Below are 24099 nucleotides of genomic sequence, written 5' to 3'. Positions count from 1 at the left end.
CAACCTTGACCTTGATGCTGATCACAACCTCTGTGAGGACTTCAGCTCTGAGGCAACAACAGCCTGCCTGGCACCTCCATCTGGTGAGGCATCTGTAGGCTCCCCGAAATTAAGTCAGCCAATGTCTATGGCTCGCCTACCACAGATGAGGTGCTGAGATAAATGCTGGGGGATAGGAGCATGAATATGTTAAAGATAAGAGATGCGTATTTTACATGGATACTATTGACTTTTTTTTTTTTAAGATTCCATAGGAATAAATGAATTTTGAAGGAAGAGGGGAACATTTTAACTCTCTGTTGTTGGAAATGCCTGAGTCTTCTTGAGCTACACAGTAGAGTCAGTGACCCCAAAAAGAAATTCATTTTCAGAAATTATTTTTAAAAGCTGTGAGCCCTTCCAGGAGTCTCAAGGCATAAATCATGCCTTTCACGAAACCCATAAAATATACTCAGCCTGTGAGATGAAATGAAATCAAGAAAAACCTAATCTTCACAGTTACTAGTTCTGTTCCCGGGCCTGGACAGAAGGCCGCTGTCAGGATTCTCTGCTTCCAGACAAGCAATTCATAAACCAAAATAACAACTTCATGTAGCTGTTTGCTCTAGAAATTGCCATTCCTGACACATTTCCACACATCCCTGCTTTTTAGGACATTTCTTCTCCCTACACGGGTAATGCAATCTGATGCTGAAAAAACCTTCATCTCCTTTCCTGTCCACACACTGCTAGCAATTGTTCAGACCTGCCCTGTGACAGTTTGAACAGTATTTTGTGAGTGAAGCAGCTAGGATATGAGATTTCTTCACATACCTTATGAAGACTCACACAACCTGGTGCAAGCCGGGTGCTGTTCTCCGGTCCACACGCACCACGTTCTACGGCCAATCCATCAGGTGCATGACAGCCGCCCTGTACCATAGCCACACATCTGCTATACCTGACACAACGCCACACCTGAGTTTGTGAAGTCCCAGGGCCTTCCGAAGAATTAAGTCTTAAAACAATAAGTTGAAAAACCGCTCAAGATTAACATAACTTTTAACTCTTTTTGATTTAAAAGAAAGTACGAATAGCACAGTATGTGGTTGAGTGAAGATACTGAATGTATCGTGAGGGTGTGTGAAAATGAAAACTGGAAGCATGAAACCTCAAAATCCAAGAGCAGAGAATGTCCTATCTATGTTACCAAATGTGTCAATTATTTTGAATAAGTGATCAGGTTATTAGGTATTAGGTAATCTCAGACTGTGGCTTCAGAGAGTCTTAGGGTAAAGATTGAATACACCATCCGTGCCAGTTAGGGGCTTCCCTTGAGCACCGGCTGGTGGCCAGGTTGGGGGAGAGACGCAGGAAAGAGGCAACAGGGTGGGGGGTGGCCTTCCAGGTCCTCACTGCGTGGACAGATGTGCTGTGTGCAGGTGTGCAGGGCCCCGCTGAGCGGCGAGGCTGTCACTTCCTGGGGTGCTGGGTAAGGCCTCTTGACTCTATTGAGCTTTGCTCTTACGGAGCAGGGAAGGCTTGAGTTTTCATTTTTAGGAGATGGGAATATAAGTGTTGTATCAGTTCCCATGCAGCCATCACAAGTGACCGTGGATCTAGTTGCCTAAAACACACACACCCATCATGTGACGGTTCTGAGGCTCGGAGGTCTTGCACACTCCCGCTCGCCAGCAGGGCTGGCTCCTTCTGGAGGCCTGGGGGAGAATCTTGCCTTTTCTGTCCCCTGGCTCACAGCCTCCTGGCCACCACACTGCTCTTGCTTCTCTTGTGCTCACGTCTCCTCCTCTGACCCTGACTTCCCGCATCCCTTTTATAAGGACTCCTGGGTTGCCGTGGGCCCCGCTAGACAGTTCAGAAAATCTCCCCAGGTCAGCATCCCTAAATAATCACATCCACATTCATCCGCTTCACCCTCTAGGGTGGGACAGTCACAGGTTCTGGGACTACCACGCGATCCTCTTTACGGGGCATTACTCTGCCTACTAGAAGTATATTTTTTATTTAAGATATGTGGGAGAGCTTCACATTGAAGGAGAGAGCTTTTTTGAGGGCTCCTGGGGAGACAATTCAGGATTTTCAGCAGAAACTGGTGAGACTGCTTCTGGAGAAATCAGGAGGGGAGGCTGCACCTGGCTGAGGGACAGAGAAGGATTCCAGCCACACTCCGTCCGTGGAGGCTGTCCCAGGCTCATGAGGAGGGCACCGGCCATGCACTATGATGGAGGGAGACCCCGTCCTGAGAGGCTTACTGGTTGGTTCAAGGACATGCAGTGCGTTGAGAGCTACAAACTGAGGACCCCCGGCCAGCCTGACAGAGGAGACCAGGGAGGACTGCCCTGGGGACACTGGAGGTGAGGGGACAGCCAGAAAGGGGCAGCGGGAGCATCAGGGAACAACACAGTCCTCGGGGGCTGGTCATCCACCTGCTGGACCTCTTGTCCACCATCCCCCCACCTCTACAGCAGGGGACCCCACCCGCTCAGTGGGGTCAGGGCATCCCACGGGGGCTGGACTCAACACAGGGCCTGTCGGCTTCTGACAAGCCTCTCCCCTTTCCAGGACTCTCCTCAGGACATCACCCTCGCAGTGCCTCGGCCGGGAGCCCAGGGCCTAGCTTCTCCCCGCAGCCTCCACTTTGTGTGGCCTCCCCTCTGCAGCCTCCACCTGCAGCCTTCCCAGGCAGATGGCCTGTCTCCCCACTCAAGGCCTCCACCACGGGGGCCCCTCCTGTGTTCCCTGCCACCGCCCTGGCCACCACCCACTGGGGGCCCTGGCCCTGGTCCCGAAGGCAGACCCAGCCTCCCCCCGGCGCCTCCCACCGGAGGGCCAGCAGCGCCCACCCGGAGCCACCTCTTCTCCCTCGCTCCCTGCTCTCTCGGGCCAAGCGGCAGGCTGGCCACCCCTCGGCCCCCCGCCCCACCGTCATCCTCCAGACGGGCCCGCCTGGGCTGCTGGGAGGCCGGTTCCTCTGTCTCCCCCTCTAGCCTCTGTGGGCTGAAGTCTAAATGGATGCATCAAAATGGCCGCCACCCGAATAGTCAGAAAAAATGCCAAGTGCCATTAAAAATCTCTTATTTTAAAATAAATTTCCAGCACGCAGGCAAGAGAAAACCATGCTTCTTTTCCTGCGAGCTCTGGGACAGCTGGATGCCACTGCGTCTTCCCCAGTCATTTCTGGTCCAGGTTCTCGAGAACATATTTCATGATCAGTTCCTAAAATGTCTGGAGCAAAATGATCTAATGACCCTTTATCAGTGTGATTTTGGGCACCCTCCTGCTGCCCTCCCTATGTGAGATAAATCAAGATCCTTAATTAGCAAAGCCTGTGTGATTGCCAAAACCATGAATTAGTTTGTGCGCTACCTGCAGGATCACAAAAGTACAGTAGTTACAATTAATGGATTTAATTTTAAATGCAAAGGCCTATGTATCAAAGTGCTAAAGGAGTCCATTTTGGCATTCTTATTACTCTTTAATTATAATTGATGTACCTGGGAAGGATGTCAGTGGCATCCATTTTTACACAGGTGTTAGGATCCCCTTAACAGCTCCCCACTCTCCTAGAGCTCGTCCATGGTAGGCAACACGGTTTCGATGAAATTCAAATTTATTAGGGTTATTAAAAGTCATTAATTATTTGGCACCATCTAGATTTCCTTTGCTTCAGCCTTAATGAAAATTGACAGTTTTATATTTTTAGGTGTGAATGCGGGGGTTGGGTTTTGAGTGCATCGGCCTCCCCCATCACTCTCCGATTGCTACCCGACCTCCGCTCCCTCGTCCCTCGCACATCCCATGCTGATTTGTGGCCCTTTCCCTGTCAAACAAGTGGGCGATTTGTCTCCCCCGTGCTGGTCTCCATGGGCCCTGTGGACACCCCCCACCGAAACCCAAGGACGAAGTCTCAGGACAGGAGTGGGCCGCAAGGGCAGGAGCTGAGCACAGCGAGAGGAGCAGAAGCTGGAGCAGCACAGCCATGCCCTGCAGTGTGATCACTGCCTCTCCACCTGACCTCTGTCCCCCTGCCTTGGGGGAGGGATGTGGGTGCTAAGCATCTGAGTGGGCATGGAAAAACCGAAGCCATGTGTGGGGTCACTCCTACAAGCGGAAGCTGGGTGAGCCGTCCGTCCTCTGCTCCCAGGGCAAGTTGGCAAATGAGGGTATAAATAGTGTCAGGGGCACCCCGACTGTAGAAGCCCATTGTCCGGCGCTCATGAGCCATCCCGGGAGACCAGAGGTCTGTGCTAACACCTCCAAGCGTCCCCCCCAAAACCAGCATGGTGCTCTGGTTGGTGAAGCATGAAATCAATGCTGCTGGCTGCACGGGAGGACACGTCTATGTCGCAGGCGAACACAGGCTATGTGGGGGCCCCACTACTCATTGGCACCGACTCTCGCTCTGTGCACACTATGCTCCCTACACACTGTATACTGTTGTTCCAGGACATTCTTCAAGCTTGCATCATACAGATAGCAGCTCCTTCAAGAACTGGGCATTCCCACCTTAGTCAGAAGTTGATTTGGGGATGGGGAAGGAAGCCGAATCAGGAAGAAGCCTGGCAAAGCTCTGTGCATGTTCATGCTCTTACTCAGAGGCTTTGAAGCCACCTGCTAAAGTGCAAGTTTAGTCAACACAGTTCATTGGCTTTAGTATTTCATTTGTGGTGTGTAGATGCCTGTGAGCATGCACAGAGCAAGGGGAAGAACACATTCAAAGAAAACAGACTTCCCCTCTGGTTGTCCATATAGAAAAAGGGAGATGAATTAAAGGAATGATTTGTATCATTTAGGCCAAATACTGTGACCAAAGAAAAAGAGTTTGAATCTGAATCCTCATGGCTGACTGGCCAGCCACATGGACTGAGCCCAGGGCCCAGCGAGGCCACCACGGTTTCTGTCTGCCCTCTCCTCCTCACGTCCCCGTCAACACGTCCCCAAGAGGCCTATGACACCCTTGGCTAGAAGGACAGGCCTGGAATTAAGGGAGCAGTCTCTCTAAGTTCTTACTTAAAATACATAATACTTCGGGCGCCTGGGTGGCTCAGTTGGTAAAGCATCCGCCTTCAGTTGAGGTCATGACCTCAGGGTCCTGGGATCAAGTTCTGCATCCAGGTCCCTGCTCAGAAAGGACCTTGCTTCTCCCTCTCCCCCTGCTGGTGCTCTCTCCCTTTCAAATAAATAAATAAAGTCTTTTATAAATAGTCCACTATACTTAGGAACGGGGTTAGAGGGCTGTATGCGCAGGAAGAGTTGTCAACCTCGGCACTGGGATCAGATCGTTCTGTGCTGCAGGGGGTGCCCCGTGGGGCTATAGGACATCTGGCAGCATCGGGCCCCTTGCAGGCTACCAGAGGCCCAAGGCTGGCTCTGGGGGTGCAGGGGCCAGGCGGCAGGGAGGGTGTCCTAGGCACCAGGAGCAGCCTCAAGTCCCCAGCCCCAGGCGGGGACACCAAAAGCCCCAACTGGAGCTTGGAGGATTCTTTTTTTTTTTTTTTTTTTTTTTTTCCTTTTGAGGATTCTTGAGCAGAAGCATTAGGACACCGATTGGGGTGGGGTCTTCGGGAACCAAGGGTCAGCAAGGGACGGACTCCCAACTGTAAGCAGCCCAGTCTCACGGGAAAGGCAAACGCAGAACCATGGATCTGGTGGTACGCACGTGTTGAGGGCCTCAAGCCTGGAGCAGAAAACCCAGCTGTGCCCCACGGCCTGGGGTCCCGGAGTCCTCCTGCTGCATCACCCGGACACCACCCAGGCCATCTTGCCCTCCCGGGGTTTTCTTGCCGGATCGCTCGGTGAGCATGCGATCCTCAGCCCCGCCCTCAGCCTGTGTTGCCAAGGTGTTTATACTGTACTTCTGACCCGAGGGCCGCGAGTTCCAAGCCCTCTCGTGCTCGTGCCCCATGAGGACAGCAGGTCGGTGCCAGCAGGTGGTGAAGGCCCCGACCAGACCCGCCCTCACCACCGTCCTGGGGGCTGCGGGTCCCCTCCCAGTCGCTGGGTCAGGAGACCATGCAAACTGCCGCTGCTCCCTGGGCAGGACCCAGGTCCTGGGCTGAGATCCAGCGGAGTGGCCATGGGCGTCTGTCACTTGTCACCTGAGCGGTGGCTGAGGACCCTGCTGGGTGAGGACTGGGCCCGGCCCTCCTCCCACAGCGGCAGGAAAGCCCCCCACCAAAGCCCCCCAAGAAGCAGAGGGCGCACATGGTGCCAGCTCACAAGGGAGCCCAAGGCAACCAGCTCACAGGGCCCGGAAATTAGCATTCCTCGCTCAAAAGCTCCCGAGTCCACCTCAGGAACGGAGGCCCGCTCTGTGCCTGTCATCACCTTCCCGGAGGAGAGCTCCTCACACTAGTGTTTGGGGTGTGCTCCCAGTGAGAGGAAAACCACGTTGCTCATTCGTAGGGAAAAACCAAGCTGAAAATGTTTCAGAATGTTCTAGGACATTCTTCAAGCACACATCATACTGGACCACAGAAGAGCATCTCCAGGGAGGCAAATGCACAGGAGGGTATTTAGTCCAGACAGGATCCAGACACCTCCTGTCCCAAGGGTCCTGGACACAAACCAGCACCCAGCACCTGGGAGTGACAGAGAGAAAGAGCCCTGCGTTTTCCCTTGGTCTCCAGACCCAGGCAGTAGTCAGTCCTAGTCAGTAAAACGGGCCCACACGATGCAGAATATCAAGTCAGGTCTCCGCTAAGCTCTCTGATAAATTATGAAAATCCAGAATGTTTCCCTTCTCTGTGGCTATTGCCCTCTGTTCTCCAACCAAATAGACACCATGGCTGGAAATCTGAAGAAGGAAGCAAAAGGTTAGAAAAACTTGTAATACTATTTCTTTACTTATTCTCAAGTATTTTTTTTTAAGTTATAGCAGCTTAGGAGATGCAAGAAGAAAATTCAAATCTAAATTTAAATTAACCACTAGTTCTAGAATTTTCTACGGGCAACAGTAGGCCAAACCCAGGCCATGAATGGGTTTTCTTTGACCTGCACAGTGCTTATCACTCCATTTTTTATTTTAAAAATGTTTGAGGGCAGCCTGGGTGGCTCAGTGGTTTAGCGCCGCCTTCAGCCCAGGATGTGATCCTGGAGACTTGGGATCAAGTCCCACGTTGGGCTCCCTGCATGGAGCCTGCTTCTCCCTCCGCCTGTGTCTCTACCTCCTTTCTCTCTGTGTCTCTCATGAATAAATAAAATCCTTTTAAAAAAATGTTTGAATTGGGGCAGCTGGGGGGGCTCAGTTGGTGAAGCGTCTGCCCTTTGGCTCAGGTCATGATCTTGGGGTCCTGGGGTCAAGCCCCACATCGGGCTCCCTGCTCAGTAGGGAGTCTGCTTCTCCCTCTCTGCCTTCCCCCTGCTCATTCTCTCTCTCTCTCTCAAATAATAAAATCTTTAAAAAGAATTTTTTTTAGATCTACAGAAAACTAAACACATGGTACAAAAGCATTCACATATCCTACACCTAAATTCACCAAATGTTAACATCTTGTCACATTTACATTCTTGCTCTATGTGCATGTGTATGCATGCAGTACATGTCTGTGGATGTGAACGTGGGTGTGTATACACACGTGTCCATGTAGTTGTGGGCGTATTGTTTGGGTGGGCGAGGGTGTACACATTTTTTGCTGAACCATTTGAATGTAAACTACAAACAGCATGACTTTCACATCTAATACGTCAGCACACATCTCCTGAAGTGATGGGACAAGCACCATGTCACCATCGCCCTGAAGACAACAGACCACCCCACAGATCACATGCTATGCCGTCCATCCTCAGATTTCCCCGCTTGTCCCCTAAATGCCATTTAAAGAGGGAGTTTTTAAAGTCATGATTCCCTGCAGGTCCCTACACAGCATTTGGATTTTACTCTGCTGGTCTCTTTTACACGAGGGATTATTTTCCACAGCATCAAATTGCCAGCTGAGGCCAGGCGGGGTCTCCCCGACTCTGTCTGGTGACCCCTCTCTGTAGTGTCCTGCTTGTTTCCTCCTAATTTTATGCAAGCTAGCATCTCTGGGAATAAGATGACACAGGTTATGTTTATGCAGAAGAGGTTTTTTTTGGCAAAACGCACTAGCATAGGACATACACACTCCCGTCTCCATGACGCCCACCCCAAGTCCTATAGTTCCTCTGCCTCTGCCAGCCTGGCCTCCTTGCCTGGGTCACAAGGGGCTGCGTTCAAGGCCACCGTGGCCCGGCTGGTGGTCAATCTCCCTGTGTGTGGCCTGGCCTAGTCCCTTGTGGGGTCCCAGGAGGACCTGAGAAACCAGGGTCAGGAGGCCCCTAGGCCTGATGGTTGTACAGTGGGGGGTTCCCAGAAAAGCCATGAATCTCACTGAAACTCCTAGAAACATCAAACAAGTGAAATCCCACCTTATGTATACACAACGCTACCTTCCTAAACCTTTTCCACATGGGAAAGCCCTCAGGGAGGCCAGAGTGGCTTCCCAAAGGCAGAATGATGGTAGCCAGGTCCAGGTGGTGAGAGCCCAGCTGTGTAGACATGTTCACGTAACAACGTGACCACTCCTCAGCTGATTGTCCGTGGTCCCTCAGAGGAGCCCATGCTCCAGTCCCAGGACAGTCCACGGACTGTCAACCAGGAGAGGCTGACAGCAGCGGTGGGGGGGGGGCACGTGGGGGCTCCCAGGGCATCAGGGGCAGCTCTGGGGTTCCTTCAGGAGGACCTGTTAATTATCAAGCAGCCCCAGAAGGTGGCAGGTCCACACGCGAGCTATCTGTTGTGCATTCACAGAAGAGGGAGCAGTGGAATGGGAAGGACAAAGGAGGCTGAGAGTGGAGCCCTGAGGCCCAGGACCAGGTGACCTACCTCAAATCTCACCCCTGGTTTAGAAAGAAAATTCAAAGGAGCTACTCCCAAAGCTTTCCAGCTTGCAAAAACGTTACCCTTTATGAGCCATGTGGGGTCAGGGTGAATGCATTTATTCCTCCGGTCAAGGAGAGAATGGGGTTTGTGGATGTGAGACCAGAAACCCCAGGAAGCCAGATCTGAGAACAGTGAAGAACACAGTTACTACATATTCCGTGTTTGGCCTCAACAGTGAAAGAAAGAAAAAAGGACACTTTCTCAGTCGCTTAGCTATAAATTTTGTGGTAAATAGGGCACCTATTACATTAATTCTAAGTGATATTAAAGTGATTAGGTTTGAAAAAAAACCAAAAAATCCAAAAACCCCACACCAAAGCCATCAACCAGGCTGTGCTCTTGGGCACAGCCGGCGCCCTGACCCACTTTTCATCCTTCCACCTTGACGTCGGCGCAAGGCTGGAGTGCTCTGGCTCAGCTGGCTTCCAGGCACTCCTGTGACTCTCAATTAGGTAGAAATTTTAGGAGCAACAAAAATTATGGGAGGAATGTAGCTCCATCAGTCATTTTCCCACAGAACAGTGGCAATTTGAAGAGTTTTAGCACTCTGAAGGTCAAGATTAAAAACCAAGTAATTTATTACCACTGATTTAGAGATTAACATTGTGCCAATTAATCAATTACTCAATGTGACGAATTGACAATTAATTGACATTTCAGCTCCAATCTGGCAAAGCTTTTTGATTTCCATCGTGAATAATATAAAATGTCTAAATTGAAAGGTTATGAGTGTTCCTTCCAAGATCAAAATAAAAGGAATAAAGGAGGATGCATAAGATTAACCATTCACGAAATATTAATACAGTGAATATATGTCATTGTCGTGCCAGCGAGCCATGTCACTGGTCGGTTGAGCCGAAGAGGATGAAACCAAGGACCTTTTCTCACGGGCAACTTGTGTTTGTCTTTTTTATTCTTTAGGCAAAAACAGGTGCTCATGAATTCACAAAAATTTCTCATCACCATGAGTGCTGGAGGCGACCTCTCCAGAGCATTCAGGCCTCAACAGCACTACACACATGGGACTTTCTATGGGGTTCACAGGGTCAGTTTGGAGCTCCTCCCCAAACAGCTCTTGGTGTTCACTGGAGATAGGACTGATCCAAGGTCAGGACGAGCTCATACTGACCCTCTGGGGCAGCTGGCTGGGGAGCGAGCTGCCTGAGAGCTCAGCTATGTCACAGCAAAGGACTGGGGTCCACAGGTCCCCTATGAACTTGAGGAGCCAACAGATGCTGGGAGTCTTAGCAGAGAAGCAGAGACATCCAGGAAAGTCATGTGAGAGGGAAGAGCAGGAGAGGCCTCGAAGTTTGGAAAAGATTATTGCTTTCTTCTTTGGCTACCGTCCTCCCTTCCTGTCCTGGTCACCCTGTTCCTGAGCTCACAAAAGACTGTGACCTCTCGGGCTCCTGACCTTACCTTGTGCTGGAACCTGTCCCCTCTGCATCTCAATCCTGCTTGTCCGCCTCCTTGGAGACCCACTTCTGCTCTTTACCAGAGAGAGCAGAGGCCCAGAACCCTGAAGAGAAAAGCCAGGGTGGGGGTGGGGGGTTGCAGCTGTGGCAGGAGTGCCACTCACCTCTGGGACAGCTTCTTCAGGAGTACAAGGAGAGGGTTGGAACTCAGAAGGCCTTGCCCCAGAACGCCGTCACACTGGAGGCACAACCCGAATGACATTCAGCTTCCAAGAATCAGAACTATCATTAGGCAAAGGGACCGGTAAGTCCACTGCAGGGAAAAATTAAGTTTTTGATAAAAATAGCTGAAAAGTAAAATGGCAAGAGACCACTGAAACGTGTGCTGCAGTGAATGGTGGCCTCCTCCCATCTGAGGGCACCTGTCCACACCCAGGGAGGCCACAGGCATCTGGCCAGCAGCCCATGTTCTCCTTCACGACGCTCCAGCGGCATAAGGCTCTCTCCTTTCCTTGGATTAGCTCAGAAAATTGAGCTCAGTTCTTCAACTGAGGGTTCAAGAAGGAAGGCAGACACAGGAGGTTTGCAGAATAAGCTATCAGGGGGCACAGCTGGGTTCACCCGCGCCCACTGCCGCTCTCTGGCGTCTTTTTCACTTTCTCTAGTCGTCTGCTCTCAACTTGCTGTCTTTAGAGCAGTCAGCTTCCAGCCAGGGGGAGGTAGAAGGCTTGCGCCTCCGTCACACAACAGTCAAAACTGGAAGATGTGCCTGCAGTGGGGACACAAGAGGAGACGCTGGGGAGGGAGAGGGGCCCAGCCCGCGTCCTGGGCGGGGCCTCCAGAGGTCAGCTCTTGCCAGGTAAGCACAGGAACAAGGGTGACCAGCACAGGAGGAATGGAGGCCACGGGGACCAAGTTTATAGCAGGGGTGAGGCTGTGCCCGCCAGAGGACCCCTGGCCGGTCCCCAGTCCTGCCCAGGCTTCAAAGATGATGACTGCTCACCCGGCCCAGCTCTCTCCTTGTGACACCACATCAGCGAGGAAGGCAACCAGCTGCAAGAACAGAAAACCTCTCCCACAGTGGCTACTACACCCAGGGACTTCGTCTCTGCCACGAGTCCCGAGGTAGGTGACCCACACCCGACCCACATCGATTCAAGATGCTGCCAGACCCTCAGGCTCTTCGGTGTCTCTGCTCTCTTCCTCGCATTGAGCGTGCTCATTTCCACACTCGGGCTTATTACCCGATGATTTCGGGGTGCAGGCTGCCTGTCCGGAGTCCATCCGTCCCCTTGCCAGGCAGAAAGAAGGTAAGAGGAAGGAGGAAGGAAAGAGAGGAAGGAGGGCTTCCTGAGTGAGGCTAGATGAACTTTCCTAGAAATCGTGCCATCCGTCCTACATCTCGTTGGTCAGAACCATCACGTGGTCTCATAGACTTTCCCAGGCATCCCCTCCGACTTTCTCCTCACATCTCATTGGTCAGAACCGTGTCACGTGGCCACCTGAACTTTCCCAACAATCACACCCATAACTCTCCTTGCTTCTCATTGGTCAACTGTCACGTGGTCTCATAGACTTTCCCAGGCATCCCCTCCGACTTTCTCCTCACATCTCATTGGTCAGAACCGTGTCACGTGGCCACCACAGCTGCCGAAAGAGTTCGTGGTTTTGTTGGGCACAGTTTCTCTCCTCCAAAACCCGCGCTCTTTTCAAAAGTTAGCAGCTGGGCCTTAGGTGTATCAGACAGGTATTAATGGGTCTGGGAAAGGCTCGGAGGGGGCGGGACAAGCCGGTGGAACAGAAGCACAGACACGCAGCACACAGTATGTCACCCCAGGTCGGCTGCTCCGGGTAAGACAGGTGTCGCTCGTGCCCACCCCAGACTGTGACCTGGAAATCCTAGGTCTCCAAGGGACGCTGCCTTCTAGACCACGTTGTTCTCTAAGCAAATTAGAGATGAAGGCCGATTGCATCATTTCTCTTAATTAGCAATCCAATCTCCTTCAGGGGCTGGGAGCCCAAAAGTGAAATCTGTCATCCCGAGTTCTCTTTCCGCTCCCTCTCCAAGCAGAAGGGGGAAGGTATGGATGTAATGTACCCACTGAGCATTTGCGTCAAAGCCCACCAGCGAAGACAGAGAGCCGAAGAGAGCATTAGCATTTAAGTAGCCTGTTAATGTCTAGAAACCTAAACAGGCACAGAACAGCAATAAAGGAGCTCTTCAAATGTTGCTGGAGAATGTCCATAAAGAGGATATAATGAAAAGGACTGCCCAAATGTGCAAGGATAATATAGTTAATGTATTACTTCTTTTATTATTTTATCATCTTTCATTAATTGCTGGCAGCATGCCTGCAGGAGTTGGTTCTATGGAAAGGGCTTTTAGGTAAATGTCTTAAGTGAAACGACCACTTAGAACCTGCGAACAAGGTTGAACCAAGGTTCACTTGACTTCAGTAAATCTTGTCTGAAGAGGGTACAGAGGAGGGAAGAAGGGGATTCATTGTGGGACAGCCTAGCAGTGCAAGTGCTTAGCTACCCCAGAGCTGCTTGGAACCGCTGCGTCAAGTTTTGAAGCACAAGGTGTGGGGGCTCCTCTACCATTTGCCACCACTGCCCTGCTGTGTGGCTCTCAAGAAGTGACTTCCAATTTCGATGTCCTCCTCTCTGCACCTGCTCAGCAGAGACTTTCCTGGCACCAGGCTAACTGCCTCCTCTTAGGGTCACTGTTAATTCCTGGGGAGGCCAGGAGGGGTATGGGACATAACGATAAGCCAGAAAGTGGCCCAGAACACGGATGCCACTTGTTCAGGACTGTCGGAGACCCCCAGAAACTCTCTGGTGCACCCTCTTTAAAGCCCCTGGCCACCCGTCATCTTGGGTGTGCTCCACCACCTTTCTGAGGACAGCAGAGGGCCACGGTCTCAGGCCTGCCCTTGGTGCCAAGATGTTCCTGCCACGCTGCCATTTTGTAACCCATCAGCCTCTTCTTCCTGCCAGTCTGGAAAAAAAGTATAAAAATGCTGCCAACTCCAAATTTCAGCAGCTTAACACTCCCCTCTTTTTTTGCACATCTCAGATTCCATCTCATTTCATTCGGCAAACATTTGTGGAGCATCTCCTGTTGGCCTCACACTGGGAGGTAAAGTCAAGAAAGTGGCTGCTGCTGAGCCACAGGCCGGAAGGGACTAGTGCCTGACCTCGGGGTGGCCGTGGACAGGGGCTTGATGGCCAAGGTTGGTTGTCAGGAGGTAGATCCACGAGGAGGTACAGGCAGAGAAAGGAGCTGACTTTTTCAGGCTTGACCTCTGGGTCTGCTGGACATTTCCACTCAGGTGTCCCATTCATATCCTCAAACTACCAAATCCCAAATGGAAAGAATCAACTTTCCCCCAAAACTAACTCTCCTCACACATTCGACTTCTTTCAATGACCCTAGACTAACTTTCTTCTGCACCAGCCTTTTGTGTGCCCCCTAACCTCTGGCCTCCATTTAAGCCCTTAAACTCCTGGATTTTGTGCCAGAGGTGCAAATTTGTGGAATTCAACAGGACTGATTGGAGTCCTTCCTGAGTTAACTGTCCTAACCAGTACTTCCATCTCCCCACCCTAACAGACTTCTTGTTTGGTCATATATCTAAAGTGGACCCCACCCTCTCCATACACTGTTTATTTTGCCATCTCATTTGGTTCTTTTCCTAAGGAAACTCTACCCTCAGCATGGGGCTTGAATTCACGACCCCGAGACCAAGAGTCACGTGTTCACCAACTAACTGCTCAGCCAGGCGCCCCTCTTTGGTAACAATTTTTGCTCTCTGAAATTATCTTGTGTATGCATTGACTTGTACCTTATATGTCTTTCCCAAGTAGAATATAAATGTCATGATGGCAGAGACCTCAACTATTCTGTCCCTTGCTGTATTTCCAAGGCCAAGACCAGGGCGTGGTGTCTACAGGGAGCCTGATAGATACTTGTTGAGTTAATGAACTCATCTCCTTTGCTTTCATATTCCTCTTCATTCCGTATTACTCAACACTGTCAAGTCCGACTTCTCAACACAGTTTTATACTACTCATCTGTGGCTCAGAAAACACAGAATCTTCCCATCACCTAAGAAAGGTTTCAGCTCAGCCTACCTCAGCACCCACAGTGATCCCATCCAAGCTGGCCTTCCACCTACAGCTTTTGCACAGACACGCCTTGCACAGTTTCAAGGAATAGAACTTAGTTTCATGTCCTAGCTAGAACTTAGTTTCAAGGAATGTCCTAGCTAGAATAGAAACTTAGTTTCATGTCCTAGCTAGAACTTAGTTTCAAGGAATAGAAACCAATTGGAGCTGGTTAAATCAAACATTGTAGGATAGTAGAGTTTCTGTTTTCCTAGATGAAAAGAGCTATGGAGGCAGAGGGTAGTGATGGCTGCACATCTGGCTGGAGGCAAACAGCATCTTGTCTACAAACGCTGTTATTGGGGGCTTCCCTAACCAAAGGCCGTTTGCCACCTAACCACCCCAGAGTGAGTACCACCAGGTGAAATGCCCTGCTTGTGCACACAAGCAGTTCTGTACACCGTGTGGTGTCGTGTGGCATCATGTGGCGTGTGGTCCTGAAACACAGTGGCTTAAAACAGGAATAATTGCTTTTCCTCGCAAATCTCCAATTTAGGCAGAACTCAGCAGACACACTTCCTCACACAGTGGAACGGGTTCCAGAATGGCTCATGCACGTGGCTGTGAGCTAGCAGCTTGGCCCAGCCTGCTGGCCTCAGTTCTCCCCAACACAGGCTCCTCCATGTGGCTCTTTGGGCTTCCTCACAGCGTGGCAGGTGGCCTCCATGAGCAAAAGTTCTAGGAAGCCTGGGCACAAGCCACACAGCTGCTTATGATCTGGCCTTGGAGGTCTCAGGATGTAATTTAATGGGAGGAGAAGAGACAATGTGTGGCCATCTTTAATCCATCACACACAGAGAGCTCTGAACAGCTTTTGCATGCCTCGTTCCCAAATGTGAACTGATAGCCAAATATCACAAGAGATTTGAATAGAGCTTCCAACACAAAGACAAAGATGAAACTAAGGAAAAATAGAGGAAGTCACTAAAAAGCAAACAAAAAAGAGCAAAAGAAAACTAAAAACCAAATTACTGTAATGAATATCATCAGAGAAATAAGGGAGATACTGGATTCATGAAACAATAGAACAGAATGTTAGTTTATTTTTTTTAAGACCTATTGATTTATTTTAGGGAGAGACAGCACACGTGCACGAGCAGAAGGGGCAGAAGGAGACAAAGGATCTCCAGAAGACTCCATGCTGAGCACAGAGCTGGACGTGGGGCTCAACCCCACAACCCTGAGATCACGACCTGAGCCAAAATCAAGAGTCAGATGCTTAACCAACTGAGCCACCCAGGCGCCCCCCAGAATCAGTTTAAACCAGGAGAAGCCCTGCTTCTCCCTCTGCCTGTGTCTCTGCCCTCCCCCCATCTCTCATGAATAAATAAATAAAATCTTAAAAACAAAACAAAACAGGAGCAGTTCACAAGTAACCAGTTGCTGCTCTTAGATACTAAAAATAGGATCCTGAATTTAAAAATTCAAAGCTTGGAAAAGAAAGCTGAAGAAATCTGTCTGGAAAAATGTACAGAGTCAAAAAGATTGAGTAGGAGAAGAAAATAAGAAAATTAGAGGATCAACCCCAAACGTCCGTTAGACAAACAGGAGTTCCAGAAAAGGAGAAGAGATAAAACAGGAAAGAAGAAAGTACAACAAACAAACCAACAAAACCCAGTACATTTCCCAGGACTGAAGGACGTGACTCTTCAGATGGAAAGGGCTGGGTGGACATGTCGCACATCACTGGTTCTGAAAGAAGAGTCTTCCCTGAAGGGTATTTGAGGCCGAGCAGTGTGATTCCCACTGCTGGCTGTTGCCCACGGAGTAAATATTCTGCCACCAGGTATCCATTCTGCCATTGATGGATTTGCATGTTCCCAGTCGGGGGCTACGATTACATTTTGCCCCCGTGAATGTGCTTATTTGTATCTTGTGGGTGCACATGGAGAAGTAGAGTTAGGAACCATGGGCTGTAGGTACAATCTGTTGTGGTGGAGGCAGTCAGTCAGTTTTCCAGAGTGGTTGAGCCAAGTGACATCACAGTCAGCAATTCTGGAGAGTTCCAGTGGTGTCATTCATGTCAGCAGTAGATGCCGTCTTTTTCACCCATTGCCTTTGAGGTCAGCGTCGTGAATTTTACAAAGACCCACCAGAAGGAAGAGCCCTCTACGATGCGGGAGCTCTTTGAATCCGGTTCCGGAAAGAACGTAAACAAGAAGGCAGCTAAACAAGGCAGAGGTAGCAGGTGCCAAATCCTGTGTCACCGGCCACATTATGGGCTTCAGATTTGAGTCTGTGCACACTGGAAGCTACTGAAGAACTGCTTTTGAGAGTCTGGAATGTCCTTTTGTCCACAGTGTGGAAAGCAGACTAGAGAAGCCAAAAGCGATGCCCAGAGGGCACCAAGCTATGGGGACATCTCAGGTTGGTGCTGATGGAGGCTTGGGCTGGGGGCTGGAATGCATAGAAGTGGGTTCAGGAGTGATTTGGTGGGAGCATCCAGGCATCCCAGTGACAGACGGGTGGTGTAGATGGACAGTCGCGGGGAGCCCCGCAGAGCTCCCCTGTGCCTGGCTTAGTCACCAAGTGAGTGGTGGCACCATGACCAACAGAACACTAGAAGAGCAGTGGTTTTAAGGGTAAGGAGGCGATGAGTCCATCCTGGAGATGTTGGTGGGAGCTGCCTGAAAGTCACCCACATGGAGACCGCAGACCAGCAGCCACGCGATTCCGTCCGAGCGCTGGAGGGCTTGAGGATGAGGATACTGAGTCAGGAGTTAGAACCATGAAGTTAGATCCGTCATACAGAAAGACGGTTTAACATGAGAATAGGCCGGGATCCCGAGAAAATGCAACATTTGATAAACGCAGGAAAATCCACAAGCTATGGTAGAAATCGAGGTGGGCACCGCCAGAGGCGAGCAGGGGGCGTGGGATGAGGAGAAGTGGATCTGGGAGCCCCTGAGGGAGACTCCAGGCCTCTGGGTGACAGGTGGGCGCATAGATGAGGGTGGGCTCGGGGGGATGGGCTTGGGGTGGCATAGGAGTCGAGTCGGAGGAAGGCAGGAGAGGCAGGGAGGGGACGCCGTGAGAGCGTGACAGCTAGACTTTCCATGTTTTCACCCAAGATCAGCAGGTGATATCCCTCCCTCTACACCTCTCCCACCCCACCTAAGCATCTTCTCTTGCCTCACAGGGCGCCCGGGGATGAGGAGATGCTTGTCCCAAACTCAGTGGGCATCCCAAGGTCACATCCGCTCCGTGGGTGTGGGATTGGGTCTGGAGGAGGATGTCCTTTTCTCTGTCACAGATGCTCATCCCTGATCCATCTGCTGAAGCCTCGGGAGGCTCTGCAGGGCAGGCGGGGTTTCGCTCCCAGAGATGCAAGGGCAGCTCAGAGGGCACGTCCAGGGAGGACAGGACCACCTGGATGCACCGCTACAGGCCCCTGTTCTGTGGCTTCTGTGGTATGTAGGGGAAGCAAGTTCCCAAAGAGCCAGCGTGATCTCACTCTTCACAACGACCCCTTCTGATCCTGAAGCAAACGTCCTCATGGCCCGGCTGTTCCTTGCCCAGCAGAGCAGCTGGGACACAGCAGGGACGGCTTGGCCACAGCATTCTGGATGACAGGCACTTCCCCCAGCTATCACCCACTTGAAAGAACCCGACATAGGACCAATATTTGAAAAGTCTCATGTAAGAACCAGGCCAGCCCCAGAAGCCAAGGTTAACTCCTCGTAGTTCCCTGTGCTTGTTCATTCCTGACCCAGAAACCCAAGATGTGACATTTCCGAGGTGTTGAACGAACGTATGCAGCTGAGAACTGGGGCAGGCTCATTTGTTTGTGCAGTGTTGATGGCCAACGTTAATCACCAAGGGTAAGTGGAAGAAATCATTCCTGTTCATTTGCAAATGGAAATCAAATGAGAACTGGGCCCCATGCATCAGCGTTTTCACTTCCAAATGAAAGTTTCAGAAAGACGCTGACCTTGGCTTGCCTGGCAGCACATGCCCGCGCTCAGAGCATTCTGTGCCTTCCCCAGACGCTCCTGGGCTCTGCCATCCTTCCTGGTCTCGAAGGCAGACAGACCCATTTAGTTTGGAAAGTATGAAGCATTTCAGATGCTGTGAAAGCACACGCACATACAAACAGCCACTTCTCTCTTTTTATTGCTCTGCAGAGACCCAGAGATGCATTCCTCCTCGCTTAAGGAGCCCAAGCAAATTATGCTGAAATCCTTCCAAGGGTTGAAATATGTTTATAAATTCTCCTTGCTGAACTGTTGGCCCCAAGAAATCTTATAATAATAAAGCGCTTACGTGTTGGGTGGGTTGCTTGGGTTCTTACCCCTCTGCCCCCACCCCCATACATGTGCAATGTTTTCTGTTTATGGAGCAGTGTGTTACTATCACATCTTCTCATTTACCACCCACAAAAGGATATGCATCAAGCACTGAAGTAAGAGCCCCATGTATCAGATGGGTAATGAATTTCTCCCCACGCTGCTGGATTCATTACCGTGATTTATGGCTGTTTTAATGTACACAGCCTTCTTAAACAACTTAGAGTTGATTGTTCTGGAACTAGGTCTGAGTCTCAGATAACTCCCTGGAGCTGTGCCATTGTTCAGGAAAGTTAATGGTGTCCCTGGGCAGGTAAACAACCTTGGATCAAAGGCTTTAGGTTACCCACAAACACCATCGATTGAAATGGGAAGGGCTTATAATGGGGTGGGGGGCACCGCTATGATAATCCTTCTAAAGGCCGAAGCAACCCAGAGCAACCGGGAAGTGCATCTCCATCGGAGGCTCTGTGATACCCAGGACAGAAGGAGCTACAAGCAGGGGGGGGGGGGGGGGGGGGGGGGGGGGGGTGCTGCGGCCCGGCCCTCCTCAACTGGCAGGACACCTCTGTGGTCCTCCCCCTAGTAGCTTAGTAGCTCTACAGAGACAGGGTGACTGGAGCCGCCAGAGTGCTGGAACCAGACCCCCGCTGGTGCCACCCCGAGAGGACCAATCTGAGTTATTTCATGCATAAACATGACCCTTTTTTTATTCACAAGCAACCTTTGTAGTTTGGTCTTTAATACGTTTAACTGAATTATCTAATGAATGGCTTTGACATATTGTCCATAATTAGACCTAAAGCAAGCAAATTGGACATCAGGGCAGGTTTTTAAAAAAGGGTGGGAAGCAGAGCAGTGGAGGGAGAGCAACAAGTTATGGAGGAGGGGTCCTTCGTTTTACATAAAGTCACTGGGGATGCTTGATGGAAGTGGGACGCCTGATGGAAGCTTCAGTGGGATGGGCCAGAGCTCAAACAAAGAAAGAAGCCTCCAGAAAGAGACAGGGATAGTATGTGGGCTCTGCAGAGGGAGGGTAACATTCTGACAGCACTGCCTGGAAGGCGGGGGGTGGGGGGGGACGGCAAGGGTGCCTGGGAAAGACTTCCTACCTATGCCCAGGTGGGAATCCTCATGGGAGGCACAAGGCCTCTGATTGCCCAGGACAAGTGCCCAGTGGTGCAGAAGGGGCATTCTCTCCAACCATCAGGTGAGCTCTGAGCAGGGTCCACTGATGCATCAGCTGCCTGGAGGTTCCAGGGTGAATGGCACCTGCTGTTTCTACCCTTGCTCATCACAGTGAGACAGAGAATATTTAACAACATCCTATATCTTCTTGCTTTTTTTTCTTTTTTTTTCCAGATTAAAGTCACCTCTTTTTTAAAGATATTTATTTACTTATTTATGAGAGACACACAGAGAGAGGCAGAGACACAGGCAGAGGGAGAAGCAGGCTCCCTGGGAGCCCCATGTGGGACTCCATCCCAGGTCACGCCCTGAGCTGAAGGCAGATGCTCAACCACGGAGCCACCCAGTTGTCCCAAGTCATCTCTCTCTCTCTTTTTTTTTTTTTTTTAAGATTTTATCTATTTATTTTAGAAAGAGTACGAGGGGGAAGGAAGCAAAGGGAGAGGGAGAGAGAGGATCTCAAGCAGACCTTAGCTGAAACTAAGAGTTGGACTCTCAGCCAGCTAAGCCACTTAGGTGCCCCACTTCTTGCTTTTTTTTCTGATTGTTTCATGCACCCCTCGTCTTGCGCCCCTGGGGTGACCACCAGGCCACCAGCTGTTATGGAACAGCCATGTCTACCACGTTTGATGTAAATCTCACCACCCAGGAGGTGCTGCTCGTTACTGCTGATTATTTCACTGATGAAAAAGCAGTCAAGAGGCTGTGGAACTTGTAGGCATACAAGTGTTTTCAAGCATCTGAAGAGCCCTTTCCTCACTAACAATAAAGCCAAATTGCATATCAAGTCTAAAAGGAAAGTGTTTCTCACTTAGTTGACCTGCAAAGATGACATCTGGGGCAGGGGTGATAAGAGACGAGCCCTGTTGCACGTGGCTCTGTGCGGTGGGGACCTGATACAATCTCTTGGGTGGGCAATCTGGGATCATCTCTTACAATTTTATTTTTTTATTTTATTATTTTTAAAGATTTTATTTATTTATTCATGACAGACAGAGAGAGAGAGAGAGACAGAGAGACAGAGAGAGAGACAGAGGGTGAAGCAGGCTTCATGCTGGGAGCCCCATGTCGGATTCGATCCTGGGTCTCCAGGATCAGGCCCTGGGCTGAAGGTGGCGCTAAACTGCTGAGCCACCAGGACTGCCCCTCTCACAATTTTAAATGAACGTCCCCTCCGGCCCAAGAATTCCTCTGTAAACGTTCTTGTACATACATACAGACATCTTTACGGGGACATACATCACAGCACTGTTTTTAGTAGTAACTTGTGTCAAGGTCTCCTGGTCTTTTCTTGGCATAAGAGATGCACTTGATAAATATTTAAGCTACGTAGCCTCATCTCCATATGGGAGGCAGGGGAGAGGGCGAAAGCAGAGGGGGGCATGACCGACAATGCCCAGGGCAGGCCCCATCATCGTCTAACAGAGCAAGCAGGTGACCCCAGGCCTCCCAGGACACCCAGCCACCCTCCGCCCGGTGGCACCAAGGGACAAGCAGGGACCCGCTGAAACCCACAGCCGCCTGTAGCTCACCCGTTCACGCAGCAATCACCTACTGATGCCCGTTAGTTGGGGTTCTTGGCTACAAGAAACAGGATCTTGGTTAACTCAAGCAAAAAAGGAATTCATGGGGAATACATCGATAGCTCAGGGGATGGATAGAGGGCTTGAGAACAGGCTCAGGGAACTGCAAGAAGCCGAGGAACAGGAGCAGATGTCCAGCCAAGGTCAGGAGCCATAACGGGCTGTCTCAGGGCTTGTCTGTCACCACCATGGATGCTGCCTGCGAATGTGATCAAGTTAAAACGGGGTCTTCCAGGGGGGTCCTACTCCCACGTTACTGCTTTCTCATAAAAAGCAGAAATATGGACACAGGACAGATGCACACAGGATGCCACGGAAAGTGGAGGCAGAGATGGGGCGTTCCCCACCACAGGGAACCCCAGAGATGGCAGCGCATCCTTGGAGCTGGGGAGAGGCGCGGCACCCATTCTCCCTCTGGCGCCAGAAGGAACCTGCCCTGTCTCCGCGACCACATCTCAGGCTTCCAGCCCCTGAGGCCAGAGATAATACCGTGCCCTTGTTACACACACTGGGTTGGTGCTGGGATGGTGCCAACGTGCTGTGAGCCGGGTGCTCCAAACACAGCCCACGGCCCCACGACTGGTACAGTCAGTACACGATCCACATGCACAGTTCGTGTCGAGAATTTTTTACCTAACCAGTCAGTTTCATTACAAAGGGGTGAAAAGACAGTTTCCCTGATTTTTTTTGGCGTCTCTCATCAGCAGTTTGCCTGAGCTCACTAGCAGGGGAGCATCTCACCCCCACGATCCCAGCATAAGAGTGCAGGTGGTCTTTCCACGAGGATCAGAGGTGGAGGCCTGGTGTCATCCGCCAACACCTGAGCACTAAAGCAACCCGACAAAACGTCTGTCTGTGACCCAGTTCAGAACTCTGATGGGGCCAAAGACATGCACATGACTCCATTAGGAAAAGAGTCTGCTTGCACCACAACTGACTAATGGTTTGTTTGGGGCCAGGAAACTGTCTCCTGTGCAGAAATATATTATCCTATAATTTCCCTAAAATATTAAAAGTAGAGTTCTGCTTCAAGAGTCCAACCTGCACTTATTCACACCCCCTTGAAGATGATGTGCCTGAAGGGCTTTGGAAGTGGAATTGAGGCTTTCAAACCCTAAAGACGGTCGTGGAGGAGGTGGGATTCTGCAGCACCTAGGCAGCAGTGCCAGCAGAGAATGCCCAGCCTCAGGGCCCAGAGGACTCCAAGTGTAAGGGGGTCCGGGGACGGGTAAGGCAGGGGGTGGCCCGACGTGTGGGGACAGAGGGAGCATGGTCACTTAGAGACTGGGTAACAATGAAATGGCCAGTTGGGGGAAGGCGGCGTGAGTCTCACCCTGAAAATCCAAGGGCTGTTTGGCTTGTCCATGGCAAGTTGTTAATCTACATTTCTGAGACCCCTAAAAGCACTGTGGATAAACTTCAGGAGTCTGCGAACTTAGATAAGAAATAATTATATCTTTATTTTCGCTAACCTCCAACTAAAATTTGGCATGCCCTTTCATTATGGGACACGGCAACAAACAACAGTTAGCTTGCAATATCACAAATACAAAGAATTGATACTTTTTAAAAAAAAATATTTTATTTATTTACTCATGAGAGAGACACAGAGAGAGGCAGAGACACAGGCAGAGGGAGAAGTAGGCTCCCTGCAGAGCCGGATGTGGGCCTCGATCCCGGGACATGATCCGGGATCATGACCTGAGCCAAAGGCATACGCTCAACCACTGAGCCACCCAGGTGCCCTGATACTTTTTTTTAAAAAAGTCAGCTTCATGGCCAACAAGGAGCCCAATGCAGGGCTTGAACTTAAGAGCCTGAGACTGAGACCTGAGCTGAAATCAAGAGTTGGACATTCAACTGACAGAACCACCCAGGTGCCCCCAAGGCATAGATATTTCTTTTTTTAATTGAAGTATAATGAACATACTGTGTTATATTAGTTTCAAGTGTATCAAAGCACAGATACTTTTTACTATCTTGTGATGGCAGACATCTCAGGATGCACCACATTTTTGCAGAGATCTCAGGATGTTGGGTATACATATCACTCCTTCAAAGCACGGAAGCATTAGGACCTCCATGAGACTTGCCATGTCACCCACTGATAAAGAGGTGTGTGTGCCACTTTAGCATGTGTTTATTTAAATGTTTTGGGCAGCCCAGGTGGCTCAGCGGTTTAGTGTCGCCTTCAGCCCAGGGTGTGATCCTGGAGACCAGGGATCGAGTCCCACATCAGGCTCCCTGCCTGGAGCCTGCTTCTCCCTCTGCCTGTCTCTGCCTCTCTCTCTCTCTCTCTCTCTGTGTGTGTGTGTATCTCTCATGAATAAATAAATAAAATCTTTAAAAATAAATAAATAGGGCAGCCCCGGTGGCGCCAGCGGTTTAGCGCCGCCTGCAGCCCGGGGTATGATCTTGGAGACCTGGGATCGAGTCCCACGTCGGGCTCCCTGCATGGACCCTGCTTCTCCCTCTGCCTGTGTCTCTGACTCTCTCTCTCTCTCTGAATAAATAAATAAATAAATCTTTAAAAAAAATAAATAAATATTTTGATA

The 24099-nt window shown here is 50.5% G+C and overlaps 1 long non-coding RNA gene across 1 annotated transcript; it reads left to right on the top strand.

Annotated features, from left to right (window-relative positions):
* Positions 1–15630: 15630 nt before the first annotated feature.
* Positions 15631–19231, top strand: LOC119874642. The gene is made up of 3 exons (XR_005371392.1): positions 15631–16854; positions 17741–18308; positions 18612–19231. It is a non-coding gene; the product is annotated as an uncharacterized LOC119874642 (long non-coding RNA).
* Positions 19232–24099: the final 4868 nt, after the last annotated feature.

The sequence above is a fragment of the Canis lupus genome, chromosome 16, assembly GCF_011100685.1.
Source record: "Canis lupus familiaris isolate Mischka breed German Shepherd chromosome 16, alternate assembly UU_Cfam_GSD_1.0, whole genome shotgun sequence".
NCBI lineage: Eukaryota > Metazoa > Chordata > Mammalia > Carnivora > Canidae > Canis > Canis lupus.
This window is presented reverse-complemented; position numbering and strand designations above follow the sequence as displayed.